The 16774-nt window shown below is 47.6% G+C and overlaps 1 protein-coding gene across 12 annotated transcripts in view; it reads right to left on the reverse strand.

Moving 5' to 3' along the window:
- The window catches only part of PDCL3 (phosducin like 3), a 185631-nt gene that overhangs the window by 111962 nt on the left and 56895 nt on the right, over positions 1-16774 (reverse strand). For 7 of the 12 annotated variants that reach the window (XR_014841392.1, XR_014841405.1, XR_014841407.1 and 4 more), the window contains one exon: positions 12338-14813. The exons of the other annotated variants lie outside the window; for them this stretch is intronic. The gene's annotated coding sequence lies outside the window, so the exon portion shown is untranslated. Of the gene's footprint in view, positions 1-12337; positions 14814-16774 lie in introns of those variants that run through there. 12 annotated transcript variants of the gene reach the window in all.

The following is a 16774-nucleotide window of genomic DNA, read 5'->3' on the forward strand; positions in this document are numbered from 1 at the left end:
AACATACATCCTTATCCAAATAGCCTTCTCTCTTCTTCTGTTTCTCTCCCTCACTCCTTCCCTCCCTCTCCTTCCCTCCCTCCTCTCTCTGCTTTGAAGCCATCAAATTGGTTCAGCTCAAGGCTAAATACAGGGATGACTACAATGATTTCCACAAGAGCTTTAGAAATCACTGGCAAGTGAGGAAACAGAAAATAGACTATCCAGCAACCCCATCAACATTCTCGGCTTCAATCCAGCCACAGGACTGACATGAAAAGCAACACTCTGTCCTCCATTGGGCTGTCAGCAGCATCGCTGAGCAGGGAGAAGGGAGCACCCTCAGGACGGGGATCTACTGGGGCCAGGATTCTTGGTTGGATGCATCCCTGGGGAAGGACAGGGGGTTGGGATGACAGCAGACTCCACTGTAGCCCCAGAGTGAGTTTTCTAGAAATCACGGCATTTGTAACACTTGGCTCTATTCATCTCAGACAGACACCAACCCCCCCCTCTGGCACATGTCACATCCCTGAGGAGGTCTGGGACATGGGACACAGGGGGTCAGAGGAGGAAAGCGAGGGGTGGGTGAGGGCATGACAGGCCTCTTGGATGCTGCTGAAGTTAAGCTTCCCTTAACTAGCATCCCTCATTAGCCCCATGAGCACACCTGCCTGGCAGGCTGCTTCAGCAATGGACTGATGCTGGGCAAGGCGGGGGGGGACTCTCACTCTCGGCCCTGAGGTCCTACTCCACACCTCACAAGGTCCACAGCTCCGTAGGACATGTCCGCCCAGAGCTCCCAGCTCACTGTCTAGACCAGTTTGCACACTACACCTGTGGACCGAGTACACTGGTAACTCTGCTTCCCATGACTCATGAGTTCAGAATGGTTTTCTATTTTTAAATAGTTGAAAAAAAACCAAAAGAAGAATGACGTGAAAATTACATAAGACTCAAATTTCAGCGTCTGTTGTTTTCCCTGGAACACAGCCGGGTTCTTCCACTTATAGGCTGACCGTGGTGGTTCTCAGCAACATGGCAGACTCAGGCAGTCATGACAGAGACCACGTGGCCCCCAAAGCCCTGAAGTATTTTCTGTGTGACCACTTACAGAAATTTTTGCCAACTCCATGTCGAGACCCAGCGTTCCTTGCCCACAGAGCCCCAAGGCCCTTCTGTCTGCAGGGCCTCTCCTCTGCTTTCTTCTGGACAGTGGCCCAGGGCTGACTGTCTACAGGGGTGCAGGCAGAGCTGGGATGGTGCCAGCAGGGCCAGGTCCCCTCAGTGGTGGCGGGTAAGAGTGGAGCTATGAAGATAACAGTGGCAGGCCTGGACTGGGGGCCTCAATGTTCCAGGTTGAAAGCCCAAGACTAAAGATTTGATATTAAAACTTGGCCTTTGGGGAGTTCCCGTCGTGGCGCAGTGGTTAACGAATCCGACTAGGAACCATGAGGTTGCAGGTTCGGTCCCTGCCCTTGCTCAGTGGGTCAACGATCCGGCGTTGCCATGAGCTGTGGTGTAGGTCGCAGACGCGGCTCGGATCCCGCGTTGCTGTGGCTCTGGTGTAGGCTGGCGGCCACAGCTCCGATTAGACCCCTAGCCTGGGAACCTCCATATGCCGCAGGAGCGGCCCAAGAAATAGCAAAAAGATAAAAAAAAAAAAAAAAAAAAAAAAAAAAAAAAAAACTTGGCCTTTGGGGAGTTCCCGTTGTGGCTCAGCAGGTTAAGGACCGAACACTGTCTCTGTGAGGATGTGGGTTTGATCCCTGGCCTCGCTCAGGGGATTGAGGATCTGACATCTCCATAAGTTTGCATGTAGCTCTCAGATGCAGCTTGGATGTGCCACGGCTGTGGATGTGATGTAGGCCCACAGCTGCAGCTCTGATTCAATCCCTGTCTGCCTGGGAATTTACATATGCTGCAGGTGCAGCTGTGAAACGAGAAAGAAAAAAAAACTTAATGTTTGGATTTGTTAGGAGAAAAAGATCTACTATCTTTTATGTCAGAGTCGGTTTGAGATAACTTCTACACCTTTAACAGAATGGCATGTGGGCCTCTGTGCTCACACCTGCAGTTTAACATTACCCATGCAATTGTGCGGGGGTCGCTAGACCATCAACCTCTGTGTCCACTAGTGAGGTGCTTTTTTCCCAGAGTCCCAGGGATTCTCCCCAAGCCCCTTCTGGCTGGATTGTACTGGCCCCCGCTCCTGGCTCTCATGTTTACATAATTTATTTTAATACTTACAAATGAATGAAACATGAATGTGAAAATGAAGAGCCTTCTGTTGAAAAGACACAAGTTGAATATTATCTTTCTTTACAAGATTCCTGACTTAACTTTTGATTAACATTTTGGTTAACAATTGCATATGTATAGGAGATCCCTGTACTGGACACATAAAATGTCCAGTACAGATAGAGCATTGTATTGGACACTGTCCTGAAAGTTATGGAAAGCTTTACAGAAATCATTTCAGTTAATTCTCACAGAACGTGATAGACACTATTATAATCATAGCTAATGCAACTGGGAAACTCAGAGAAGTTATGTCACTTACCCAAAGTCACACAACTAGTAAGTGAACAGATTTTTGAACTTGAGTCCACCGGACTCAGGCCATCCTCTATGGGGAACAGACTAGTGAATAAACAATCACACACAGATGCTCCTACTGACTGGGTACTGCTTCTCCAGATAGGGGGCAGCCAGCATCCTGGGCGGAAACAGAGACAGCATCCTGAAGCATCAGGTTTCTTTTTTCAAATGTTTAAGTGAACTTGGAAATACAGAATGAGCAGCAAACATTGAACAACTTACAAATATAAAACAGAAGACTTCAGGAACTCTGAGTTCTGGCTGCTTAGGCCCACAACCCTACACACCCTGTGGGGTTCATGGTGAGGAGCGTTAGAAAGCCTCAGGGTTGGGAGGAGGAGGGGGGCACAGCACGGAGGTGGTCTGAGCCTTGTCTGGTATGGCTGGGCTTTTCTATTATTATTGTTATTATTATTATTACTATTATTATTTTTTAATACATGCACAGTACTTTAATTTTATGGCCCCACCCATGGCGTATGGAAGTTCCCAGGCCAGGGATTGAATCCAAGGTACAGTTGCAGCAAGGCTGGATCCTTAAGCCCACTTCTCTGGGCCAGGGGTTGAACCAGCACCTCCACAGCCATCTGAACCACTGCAGTTGAACTCCTAACCCACAGCGCCATGGCAGGAACTCTGGCGTGGCTGGGTTTTGATGAGGGGTGAAGGACCATGGAAAGCTGTGCTGAAAAGCACTATGGCCAGGCCCAGCACAGGCTCCTCGAGAACCCAGGGGGAGGGGGGTGTCTGGGCACACAGGAGGCCAAAGGGCCCGGGCTGTGCGGAGCCTGCAGGAGCTGCAGGGCAGAAGGCTACTGAGCTGCAGGCCTGCTGGAGCCGCCCCACGGTTATGCCAGACATGGAGTGTTCCCCTGCAAAGCTAAGGCCCCCCACTTTAAAATGTGAAACTAGGGGAAGAATGCCCATGAGACACGCTTGTCATGTGTGGATCTCACTCTGTGAGGGCAGGTCCTCACACCCAGGGCCTGGGACAGCCCTGCCCTGAGCCCTGTTGTGGGGTGAAATTTCCCTCACTTCCCTATGAAATCCCACATCCACCCAGGCTACGGGGAAGCGTTAGGGTGAATATAAGCCCTGGGATTGTGAGTGTTCATGCATCGGACTGGGGAGACGGTCCTTAGGAGCACACAACCCCCTAGAAGGTGAGAAGCCATTGCCATAAAGAGGTGCAGGTGGAAAAGCCAGGCCTGGGGGTTTTAGACAAACCAGAACAACAGCCAAGGACGTTGTGCCCTGGACCTGCTGAGCCCTCAGAAGCCTTTCTGGCAAGTCCTCCTCACCTAGCACTGGCCCCAGCCTCGCCCACTGGCAGAAACTCTTCAGTTCATGACATATAAGCACCCTGATGTCTGTCTGCATTTAGTAAAGGCCACAGCAATGTGTTCTGCTGAATTGATTCAGGCAAAGGGGCATCGGATGAACAGAAGTTGAGCTACTTGAGTTCCCGTTGGGGCTCAGCGGGTTAAGAACTCAACATAGTGTCCATGAGGATGTGGGTTCGATCCCTGGTCTTGCTCAGTGAGTTAAGGATCCTGCAATGCCATGAACTGCAGTGTAGGTCACAGGTGCGGCTCAGATCTGGTATTGCCATGGCTGTGGTGTAGGCCAGCAGCTGCAATTTCAATTCAACCCCTAAGGCAGGAACTTCATACACTGCGTGTGAGAAGGTTGAAAAAAAAAAGAAGTTGAGCTGCTCGTGGAGGGGAGGCCAGGGGTAATGATGTCTGCTTCCATGCAGTAGGAACACGCGCCTTGTGACTCAGTGCCAATGACAATGCTGTGAAGTTCAAGCAAAGAGCCTGGGGCTCCAAGAACTTCCTTGTCCTGCTCAGGGTCACAGAACTGATGACCACAGACTCAAGCCATGGGTAAGCTAGGTGACCCTAGACAAGTTACTGATTGCCTCTGGGGCTCCATTCCCTCATCTACAGAAGAGGATTAACACGCTTCTGCAAAGACTCCATGATAGTGTGAAGAGTAAGTGATACAAAGTGTGTCAAGTGCTCACAGCATGAACAGTGAGGCCACTGCTTGATCACGGCTAGCAGGCCTTATGCTACCACTAACGACTTTTCTTGGTACCGCTTTTGTGAGGTGGGGAGGGTGGACAGAGAACTGCTAGATATAATCCTACAATCGAGTTGTAACTTGTATCTGACCATACTGAGTAGTTACTGACAAAAAGAACAACAATAATAATTCTACCCGGAGCTGCTCTGCACCTGCCCCACATGCATTAACCGAACAACTCCTCTTCACGACCCCATCCTAGGAGAGGAAGCTGAGATTTGGAGAGTTTAAGTCATTTTCCTAAGACTCTTCAGCCTGAAACAGTGGCGGCGGGACCTCAGGCCAACTCTGTAAACCTTGGGCTCTGTGTCGGGCAGAGCTGTGCTGGAGCTGTGGCTGGTAAGGCCCTGGGTCCCCCACCAGTGACGGGGGTTGGAGTTTTTGAGTGAGGGACTTGGGATGCACCAGGGATGGAGCCCACATCACCAGACTCCATCCCTAAGTCCCCTCCCTCCTTCACCTCATTAAGAGCTTCCTCTAAAATCCCACAGTGTGCCAAGATGCTGAGCCAGGAAGTTCATAAATCAGAGAGCTGCTGAGTGGTAAATAAGCTCGTTTCAGAACTGCAAGAAAAGGAAGTGACATTTCCCCGGGGGCCTCAGAGATGCTTTGTGAGCAGAGATGTGAGGGGCCCTGGCACCGGCCCACCAAGAGACAGGTGCTTCTCCAGCGGGTCCATCGGGGCCTGTGTCCTGCTCAAGTCTGCCAATGCCCTCATTACCCATGGCTCCAGGGGCCTCTGCTTCAGCTCCATGGTGGGCTCCTTACCCAGCTACCTGCCACTTCAGACCCTGCTTTTGTCCCCTCATGGCCACATCATGCCCACTTTTGTCCCCTCCTGGTCTCCTGCTACACCAAGGGTACAGTTCACACCCTGTGCCCATGATCTGGGCACTGCCCACTCCTCCATCGTCTCCTGCCACTGTTACTAACTACGCCGGCTCCTTGTTCTCCTGGGAGACCCCAGGCCTGCTCCCCGTTAGGCTTTGCATGGGCTGTTTCCTCTGCCCAAACCCACCATCCCCAGTTCTCCAAATAACTGATTCCTTTGGTTGCTCCACTGTTGCCTCTTGGGAAAGTCCTTTCCTGACATCTCAATTTAAATCGTTCTCTCAAGGTAATCACTGTAGCACTGACATTTTAAATCTTCTCCACAAAGCCTTCAAAATCACCACCTCAAACGACTGTGCTATTTTTTTCTTTCTCCTTGGGAGGCAAAGTCTTGCCTGCCCTGTTGACTACATGCTCCTGCTTAGACCAGCGCTCTACGAACCTCTGCTGAATCAGTAACCCGATTGGTGCAGGAATGAGGCTTCTGGTGCCAGCACTGGGTGCCCAGCACTGACTCCAGCTTCTGGGTGGCCCTCATCACTCTAATCCATGCTTGAGGCACCTCCTGGGATGGCAGCTGTGGGACGATGGTGGGGGGGGAGAAAACATTGATGTTTCTTGACTTTTTACTTTCTTCAATTCTGAGGGTCAAGATATTATTATCTATTTTGAGTGCAGCCTTGGGACCAGCAGTGTCAGCATCACCTGGAAACGTGTTAGAAAAGTGAAGGGCTTCATCCCAGACCTACTGAACCAGAAACTCCGTGGGTGGTACCCAGTGATCTGAGTGTTAACAAGCCTTTCAGGTGATTCTGAGGCCCCAGCATGTTGAGAATCACAGCTTTAGCCCAGATCTCCCTGACCTTAACTTCACGTTAGACTCTCCTGATGTGCTTTAAGAACATGCAAGTGCCTGGCCTCACCTGCAGGGACTCCCCTTTAGTAGATCTGTAAGGGACCAGGCATGGTCCTTTTTGAAAGGGACCTTTGAAAGCTCCCTGAGTAGTTTGTAGGCAGTTGGGCTGAAAGCTGCTCCAGTGGATAGATGAAGCTTGTTTCCAGCCCTGGCGGCAGATGGTTCTGTGGCCACTCAGGGTCCCTCACAGTGCCAGTCATCCAAGTCTTAGAGGAAGAGCGGGCTAACTCAACTAGTATGTATGTGGGCCCTGGACCCCAGCACTGTTCTGGGTTTTGGAGGCACAGAAGACACAACCAGCTCTTTTTTTTTTTTCTTTTGACAGCCACACTTGCAGCATATGGAAGTTCCCAGGTGAGGGGTCGAATCAGAGCAACAGCTGGGGCCTATGCCACAGCCACAGTAATACCGATCCAAGCCTCACCTGCAACCTCGCTACATCACAGCTTGTGGCAACGCCGGGTCCTTAATCCACTAAGCAAAGGATCAAACCCACATCCTCATGGAGACTGTGTCAGGTTCCTAACCTGCTGAGCTACAACAGGAACTCCTACAACCAGCTTTTAGGAGCTGAGTGATTTATTTAGGTGTTAAAGCAAGAACAAAGAACTAAAAGTAAAAAGTGAAATGCTGTACTTTTTGTTGTGCCTATGGCTACCTGGGTGACCTAAAACAGGTCACATAAGCTCCTTAAGTCTGCACTAGGGCAGTCATACAGAATCCACCTCTCAGGACACATGATAGTACTGAGTGAGAAAATGTGAAAAACACAAAGCAGAATGTACATATAGGATATTATTATTTGTTACTTAGAAGCTTTAGTTTCCAGTCCTAAGCACTGACTACAGACACCATTAGACATTAACAGCGTGAGCTGAGGATCCTGCCATTTCAGTCCCTTCCTTCCGGAGACAAGGGCACGGAAGCTGGTTGGGGGGGTTCGCTTTGCCTGAGGACCCAGATGGTTGGGGGCAGGGCCACAGCTTGGGCCAGCCAGCACCTCTGGCCTCAAGTTCTGAGCTTCCCAACACGTCACTCCCAAAAGCAGACCTATGAGAAGGGGATATTTACAAACGGAAGTCCTCCGGGGCCTTGAATCCATAAGTCATCTAAGGAGGCTGCAGAGAGAAGGCTCTGGAAGAACCATGTTTTAGAATCTGTGGAGCTTGGAGTTCCATCATGGCTCAGTGGTTAACGAATCTGACTGGCATCCATGAGGACACAGGCTCAATCCCTGGCCTTGCTCAGTGGGTTAAGGATCTAGCATTGCCCTGAACTGTGGTGTAGGTTGCAGATGCAGCTTAGATCCCGTGTTGCTGTGGCTCTGGTGTAGGCTGGTGGCTACAGCTCTGATTGGACCCCTAGCCTGGGAACCTCCATATGCCGCAGGTGTGGCCCTAAAAAAGAAAGACAAAAAAAAAAAAAAAAAGAATCTGTGGAGCTTGCCAAGGAAGAAGGGCCAAGAGGGTTCTGCAGAGGGGAACTGCCAGGAGAGAGTATATCCCAACACACAGAGGCCAGAAATAGAACAGAGCTGTTGTGGGGTGGGGGCGGGGAGAGTGAGTCTCCAGGGACAGCAGGTATCCCTATGTGTCAGGCGACATGCTCAGAGGAGGCCAGGATTCAGAAACAGTGGTGCTTCTCCTGACACCAGAACCCTCTTCTCATGGCCCTTTTGAGCCTAAAGTTTCTGAAGAGAGACTTCTGTGGCTCAAAGACTCTTAGGAGATTAAACAGATATCAGCTGGTGGATTAGAGTTCTCTAGAGAAACAGAACCAGCGTGTGTGTGTATATATTTATTTCTAAGTCCAGTGACCACATGGGATTTACTCCACATATTCGAGGCTGGTTCAATATGTGATAATCCATCAATGTAATCCATCATATCAACAGGTTAAAGAAGAAAAATACAATCATTCCAAGTGACACAGAAAAACATTAGGTGAACTTCAACATTTATCCATAATGAAAACTCTCAGTATGTTAGGAACAGAGGGGAATATCTTCAACCTTATAAAAAAAATCTACAAAAAAATTAGAGCTCACACTATATTTCATGGTAAAAAACTAAATGCTTTCCTCTAGAATCACCAATACGGCATGGATGTCTTCTCTCACCACTCTTCTTTAACGTAGTGCTGGAAGTTCTACCCATTGCGATATGGCAGGAAAAAGAAATAAAAGGCCTTCATAGTAGAAAGGAAGAAATAAAAAGTACCTTTATTTGCAGAAAACATAGAAATGTCTACTTAGAAAATTCCAAGGAATCCACAAAATAAACCTTCCTAGAACTAAGAAATGGGCTCCAATAAGGTTGCAGGATATAAGATCAACACAAAAAGTCAACTGTGTTTCTATTTACTGACAACAAACAAGTGGAAACCAAAAGAAAGAATGCAACAGAACTTACAGCTGCTTCAAAGAAAATGAAATAGTAATAAATCTAACCAAACATGTACAGGATCATTATGCTGAAAATTACAAAATGCTTATAAAAGAAATCAAAGAAAACCTAAATTTACAGGGAGCCATACTTTGTTCATGGATTGGAACATTCAACATGAAGACATCAACTCCCCCTAACTTGATTTATAGGTTTAATGCAATTGAAGCCAAAATCCAAGCAAGGTTTTCCCGGTAAGGTAGCTTAAATATCATCAGGACAATCTTATTCTAAATTTCATGTGGTACAGCACAGGCCCTGGAAGAGCTAAAATCATCCTGACAAAGAAGAATAACGTGGAAGGAATCCTTCTACCCAGGATTAAAGTACAGTAATCAAGCCAGCATAGTAGTGACAGAGGCATAGACAGGTGGATCCGGGGAACCACACTGAATCCAGAAATAAAGCCACATAAATATGCCAGCTAATTACTGGCAAGATGCAAAGGCAGTTCAACAGAAGAAAGACTTTCCAACCAATTATGCTACCACCACTGGACATTTATAGGTCAAAACCATGAACAGCAACCTAAACCTCATACCCCATACAGAATTAACTCAAAACGGATCATGAGCTTTTAAAGTAACATGTAAAAGCATAAACTTTTATTAAATAGGAGAAACTCTTATGCAAAGAGGTTTTAGACTTGGCCCAAAAAGCATGATGCACAAAAGGGAAAATTGACAAATTGGATCTCACCGATATTAAAAACCTTTGCTCTGTGAGATCTCATCTTAAAAGTTTGAAAAAACAAGTTATGGACTGGGAGGAAAGATTTACAAATCACAAATTTGATTAAGAACAAGTATCTAGACTATATAACAACTCTCAAAACTCAAAAATCCCATTAGAAAGTGGACAAAAATGGCAAAAGACATGCATAGACATGCCACTGAAGAGAATACACAGATGGCAAATAAGCACATGAAAAAATATTCAGTATCATTAACCATTACAAAAATGCCAATTAAAAGTACAATGAGATATCATCACACACCTGCCAGAATGGCTAATAGAAAATATAGTAACAATATCAAATGCCGGTGAGAATGCAGAGAAATTGGATCTCTTACCCCTTGCTGGCAGGAATGTAAAGTAATTCAGCCATTCTGGAAAATTAATTTGGCAATTTCTTTTAAAACTTAAAATGGACTTAACTTACTATCCAGCATTTATACTCTTGGGCATTTATCCCAGAGAAATGAAAACTTATGTTCACAAAAGCTTGGGAGTTCCAGTTGTGCTCAGTGGGTTAAAGACCTGGCATAGTATCTGTGAGGATGAGGGTTCAATCCCTGGCCTTGTTCAGTGGGTTAAGGATCTGGCGATGCTGCAAGCTGCAGTGTGAGTTGCAGATGAAGCTTGCACCTGGTGTTGCCGTGGCTGTGGTGCAGGGCTGGCAGCTGCAGCTTGGATTTGAACCCTAGCCCAGGAATTTCCATATGCTGCAGATATAGCTGTAAAAAGAAAAAAAAAAACTTGCACATAAATGTTCATAGCAGCTTTCTTTGTTAAGGGCAAAAAACTGGGAAAAACCCAGATGTCCCTCCGTACATGAATGGTTAGGTAAACTGTGGCACATCCCTATCATGAAATACTACTCCGCCAAAAGAAGAATCTACTGATACACACAACGGGTTGGATGGATCTCAGCAGAGTTACGCTGAGTGAAAGGAGCTGATTTCAAAAGGTTATATACCATGTGATTCCATGTATATAATATTCTTGAAATGGTTAAATTATAGACATGGAACAGTGGCTACCAGGAGTTTGGCAGGAGGAGAGAACTGTGGGTGAAAAAGGAGAGCATGAGAGATGCTTGTGATGATGTGTTCTATATTCTGACTGTGGTGGTATGGTGGTCATGTGAGTCTCCATACGGCATAGTACTAAGCATACACATACACACACTTTCAACTGTGCACGTAAAAGCAGTTAAGTTTGTATAAGTTCAGTATATACCATCATTGTCAAATTTCCCACTGTGCCTCTCTTCTTAAGTTTCATATCTTGTATCTCTTTGCTCACTGTTTCCTACAAATTATCCATCTTTGCCTCCAGTTTATTTCCAGGGTCTTGCATCATCTTCAGCATCAATGGTCTAAAGTCTTTTTCCTGGAGGCTGAGACTCTCCTGATCACTTAGCTGTTTTTCTGGGGTTTTTTTCTTTCTCCCTTATCTGAGTTACAGTTCTCTGTCTTTTCATTTTTATAGGTTTTTGGTGTGATGACCTTTTTACAGATAACAGAGTTGTAGCCTCTCTTACTTCTGGTGTCTGCCCCCCTTGTGGCTGACGTTGGTATGGGGAGCTTGCTGTAGGCTTCCTGATGGGAGGGACTGATGCCTGCCCACTGGTAGGTGGAGTTGATTCCTATCCCTCTGATGGGTGGGGCTTGTCTCTGAATGGGATTAGAGGTGGCTGTGTGCCTGAGGGGTCTTTAGGGAGCCTGTTTACTGAGGTGGCTGTGATCCCACCTGGATAGTTGTTTGCCCTGGGGCTTCTCAGTGCTGATGGGTGGGGACAGATTTCCCCAAAATGGCCACCTCCAGAGAAAGGCACTCTGATGAATATTCCCAAGAGCTTTGCTTCCAATGTCCTTCCCCCACAACAAGCCACATTCACCCCTGTTTTCCCAGGATGTCCTCCAAGAACTGCAGTCAGGTTTGACCCAGATTTCTATGAAGACTTTGCTTTGCCCTGGGACCCAGTGCAAGTGAAAGAATGTGTGCACCTTTTAAGAATGGGGTCTCTGTTTCCCCCAGTCCCATGGAACTCCTATGCACGAGCCTTACTGGCCTTCAATGCCAGGTGCTCCAGGGGCTCTTTCTCCCAGTGCCAGATCCCCACGGATGGGGACTTGACATGGGCCTCAGAACTCTCACTCCTATAGGTGAGTCTCTGTGATAGTTATTTTCCAGTATGTGGGGCTTCCCCCCCACAGGGGTGTGGGGTTGCTTATATCATGTAATCACCCCTCCTACCTCATGATGTGGCCTTCTCTTTGTCTTCTGGAGTAGGATATCTTTTTGAAAGTTTGTGGTCCATCTGGTTGTAAATTTTGTTGTTTTTAGGAGAGAAGTTGAGCTTCCTTCTTCTATTCCACCATCTTAATCCCATCTCTCCAATCTTCCCACTGTGATATTGCACTGCAGTTATGTAAGATGTTACCACTGAGCAAACTGGATGAAGGGGATATGGAATCTCTCTGTATTGCTTCTTATCAATGCATGGGACTCTACGATCATCTCAAAATAATGCTTTTTTTCTTTTTTTTTTTTTTTGCTTTTTTAGAGCCGCACCTGCAGCATATGAAAGTTCCCAGGCTAGGGGTCGAATCTGAGCTCCAGTCGCTGGCCTATGCCACAGCCACAGCAACTGGGGATCCAAGCTGTGTCTGTGTCCTACACTGCAGCTCAAGGGCAACATGGGATCCTTAACCCGCTGAGTGAGGCTAGAGATCAAACCTGCATTCTCATGGATCCTGGTCAGATTTATTTCTGCTGTGCCACAATGCAAACTCCTCAAAATAACAATTTTTAAAAGTGCAATTATCCTTGGGGAAAAATATTCCCATACAAGAGTACAGATTCCTTTGCATATCCATATTCAAATTGTTCCCATTCCAAGGAGGTTGCGCAGTCTGCCTAGGCCTATTCTGCAAGGGTGAAAATGGTTAATGTGGCCAAGGAAATATTACATCTTTGGTCATATGGTTGGCTCTCTTCAATAGGTACAGATGGGGAATTGGGGTCCCTATTTTACCTATGAGGAAACTGAGCCTCAGAAATATAACTTGTCCAAGGTTATATATTTAGATTATTGAACAGAAGTCTTCGGTTATAAACTATAGAAATCAAACCCAAGCTTATTAAGGAAAGAGGTAGCATTGGCTCAGGTAACTGAAAAACCCCAGGGTTTCAGGCATAGCTTGACCCAAGAACTAAAACCATGTTGTTAGGGTTCCATTTCTCTTAATCTTAGCTCTGCCTTCTTTTGCACTGGCTTTATTCCAAGCCAATTCTTTCCCAATGATGGCAAAGTAACTTACGTTCCAGCAGCTTAGCAACCTGGTAAAAAGAAGCTCTTTTTTCAATACCTCCAGAAAAGTCCTAGATTGATTCTGATTGGTCTAGCAGAGTCACATGCCCATAAGCATGCACTATTCTGATTGGTCTGGTCTGGGTCACCAGACTGAATCATCTGAATCATCCACAAAGAGGAGGCTGAGAAAACAGAAAATGCACTGTAAAAAACCCTGTAAAAACTCCAGAGTGGATTGGAGGTCTTCCTACAAAGGAGCTGGATAATAGGCAGTAGCCCAGCTTACTCTAGATGCTGGTCCCTCTCTTGTTGACATGCCCTCCTCCCACCCTTCCTTCCCCTTTTGCAAGGGCAAAGGGTTCCCCCTCTATCAATCTGAGGATGGTACCAGGGGCTGGTCTTCTAAGCTGCTCTAAGAAACCAAGCAGCCTTCTTCCCCTGAACACGGCAGAGACCTGCCTGCTTTACAGAGTAGTGGACAGCAAGTGGGTTAATACAGGCCAACAGCTTTGCTCCTTGGCTGTGGATGGCTGTACATAACCACTAAGTGGCTCGGGCTCCCTTAATGTTATCCGGGCCTCCCAAGGCCACTTAGAAAGATGCCAAGAGCCTGCAGTATTTCATCTCCTATTTCTACTTCATCTGAGCAAAGTCCAAATCGCTGTGTAGGGATCATGGGCTGCCCAGGCAGCACCAGACCTCGCCATGGGAGGGAGAATCCACGGAGCCCCTCCAGAGCCCAGTGCCCTGGCAGAGCTAGCAAGGGCGGCTGTGTGTAAGCCCAGGGCCTACCTGGGTCTGTCCCATGTCTTGCATGTGTTTTTGTCTGTTCCCAGGAAAGCCACTCATTAGTCGTTCTCACTTTAATCACCTTCTCCAGTTGACATACTTAAAATTAATGAGGAATTGGTTCTTATCCAACTAGCCAGTTAGGGCAATGGACCTATTTCCCCACCTTTGGATGAATCTTGTAGGTAAAATAATGAAAAAATGTGTCTCCCTCTTGCACCCAGCCCCAGGCTGAATGTTCTTGGCAGCTCTGAGCAGAGCCAATGTGTAAAAAGCAGAATATTTATTGCTCAGTAATTAGCCCAAACCAGCCTAGACAGACAAGTTTGCTGGGGAAGGAGGGAGCACCTGGCATGGGACGGGAGCCCGGGGATGTGTGTGAGTATTTAAACAAATGGCTTCCCATGGTGGATTTCCATGGGCTAAAGGTGCCCCTGGGTAAACCAGGCTAAGTTATTTCCTGAAAATGGGGGCTTTTTAAAAAAGTATTTCCATTCAGTCTCATGGTTTGAAATGACAGGTATTGACTGCTTCCTGGAGTCTGTGCTGGGGGGAGACCTTGTGCCCTGAGGCAGGTAGGACAGCCCAGCTGTGTGTCCCCAACCCGCTGTCTGGGGCATCTGAGGTGCCCTGGGCATCACCCTCCCTGCACCCAGCTTGTGGGGCTGAAACATCCTCTCCATGTGTCTCTCTCCCACAAGAAGACATGGGCCCTTAAAGGCAGGGACTGCATCTTTATCATCCTTATAATATGAGCCCAGTAGCGTGCTTGGCACATAGTAGGTGCTCAGTAAAGTGTGTTGAACTGAATGGACGTAGTGGACATTCAGGTGTCATGTGATCATACAGACACTACTCAGGTCAGGAAGGGCTTCCAGTGATCCTGATAGGCTACTAAGTGGGGCTCACTGTCCTCTCACCGCCCCCTCCACTTATGCCAACACCTCCATTCTTCAAGGCCTTGCTGTTCCATTGTCAATGGGGTGGCCGTACCCTGGCTGACCTTCACCAGCAGATACTGTGATCCTTGAGTCCAGGAACCACCAGATGGAGTCTCAGGGCCAGTTGGTTAAGGCATTTCTCCTCGTCTACTTCACTCCAACCCGGCAGACAGATGTACCTGGGGGAGGTCAATGAACAACCCCTGATGGAAACAAACACAAGCTCCCAACCCCAAGGGAGAGAAAGCCACCCATCTGGGCCCAGAGCCAGGATGGAGCTCAAGGGGTGAGGAAGGAAGGAATGGCAGATCAGGGTGGAAGAGACACAAACCAAGATCCTTTTCATTCTTGAAATGCCCAGCTCCCCACTGCTCCACTCCCAGCAGAGGGAAAGACAATCACATCCTGCTTGTCGCAAAAATGCAATGAAGTGCTTGGCTGGCTAAAGCTGCAGGGTGGAGAAAGTCCTTTGAGAGAGGGTTGCCAGATTGAGCAAATAAAAACACGGGGTGCCCAGTTAAATGTGAATTTCAGATACATGAGGGAAAGTCTAAGTATATCCCCTGTAATAGCTGGGACATACTCATATTAAAAATCACCACTTATTTATTAGAAAACCACATTTAAGCAGGTGACCCCTTGGCTGGTAACCATCTCCAAGAGGTAAAGGCCACTGCTGAGTCTACAGAGAGTTCTGCTTGCAGGTAGCAGCCACACAGAGGAGGACAGCAAGGTTGTAGACCATACCCATGGGTGACCCAGAGAGGCTGTGGGGCATGGTGTTTATCAGGGGTCACCCACCTCCAAGGAATGAGATGGACAGGCACAAAGGTGACCCTGTCTGAAATATGGAAAACTTGGGAACAACGTAAGGTTTCACATTAGGGAAATGGCTTTTTGATGATGGGCTATCAGCCACTAGATAATATGTTTGGGAGCAGATTTTTTTTTTCTTTGCCACTTTAGGGCCACACCAGGCTAGGGGTCGAATCAGAGCTACAGCTGCCACCCTATGCCACAGCCACAGCAATGCCAGATCCAAACCTCATCTTCAACCTACACCACAGGTCATGGCATCACCGGATCCTTAACCCACTGAGCAAGGCCAGGGATCAAACCTGGGTCCTCATGGATTCTAGTCAGATTTGTTTCCGCTGAGCCATGACGGGAACTCCTGGGAACTCCTGGGAGCAGATTTTTTTTTTCAACTTCAAGAAAAGGGCCCACCCTTTCTCTTCCCTCTGAGGGGATCTGAGCTTCCTGGGGCTGGTTTCCCAACATCCCTGGGGACCACACTGCTGGATGAGGAGGGCTCTGCCCCTGCTGTTACCCTGCAGATAAGTGGCAGGCTCTTCAGGTTTCAATCTCGACTCTGGCTTCCTAGTTGTGCAATGTGGGGAAAGTTACTTAACACTTCTGTGCTTCTAGATCGCCCACATCTACATGGGGCCACTCTAGGCCAATCTCAGAGGATTCTTTTGAGGGTCAGGGTGTGACAAACTTAGGACAGTGCCCGGATGTGGAAGGTGCACACCGAGCATTAGCTCAGGGGGCACAAGTGGTTACTGCTACAACTTCCCCTGGGTTAGGTGAAGCACAAACAGGGAAATGTGATTCATGGAACAACACAGCCTTGAACTTCAGGGAAAGAAAAGGCTAAAATCAAGCACAGGACTACTCCATCCCCCTCTATTCATTTGGTCAGATTTTTTTCTTTCATCTTTCTACCACCATTGGACAAACTCCAACTGGGCTACTTTTCAAGCCCCATCACAGGCTGGGCCTCAAGGGGGCAAAAGAGAGACTTTATAATGCAATGATGGGAGGTTACTGGGTTTGAAGGCCCGGGTCCCCTGGTGAGTCTCAAGTGACCATGGACTGGGACTAGTTGATGGCTGGACTATGTATGGCACTTAGGTCAGGGCCACAGGCCAAGAACAGGGGAGCAAAAGTGTCCACAGGATTATACAATAAGCGTGCCAGTCTTAGGTGTCAAGAATGGAGCTGCACTCAAGCCACTGCTTTTACTAGGATAGTTCTGGAATAAAAGAAGCTAAGACACAGATTGCATGGGTAAGCTTCAGTAGGACCCCAGAAATATTTTTAGAGTCAGGCCTCATGGATACAGGAAAGGAGTGCA

The sequence above is a fragment of the Sus scrofa genome, chromosome 3 (genome assembly GCF_054392235.1).
Source record: "Sus scrofa isolate SSC_HxYL_T2T_F1_AM1 chromosome 3, Sscrofa_HxYL_maternal_Yorkshire_Landrace_v2.0, whole genome shotgun sequence".
NCBI classification, from domain to species: domain Eukaryota; kingdom Metazoa; phylum Chordata; class Mammalia; order Artiodactyla; family Suidae; genus Sus; species Sus scrofa.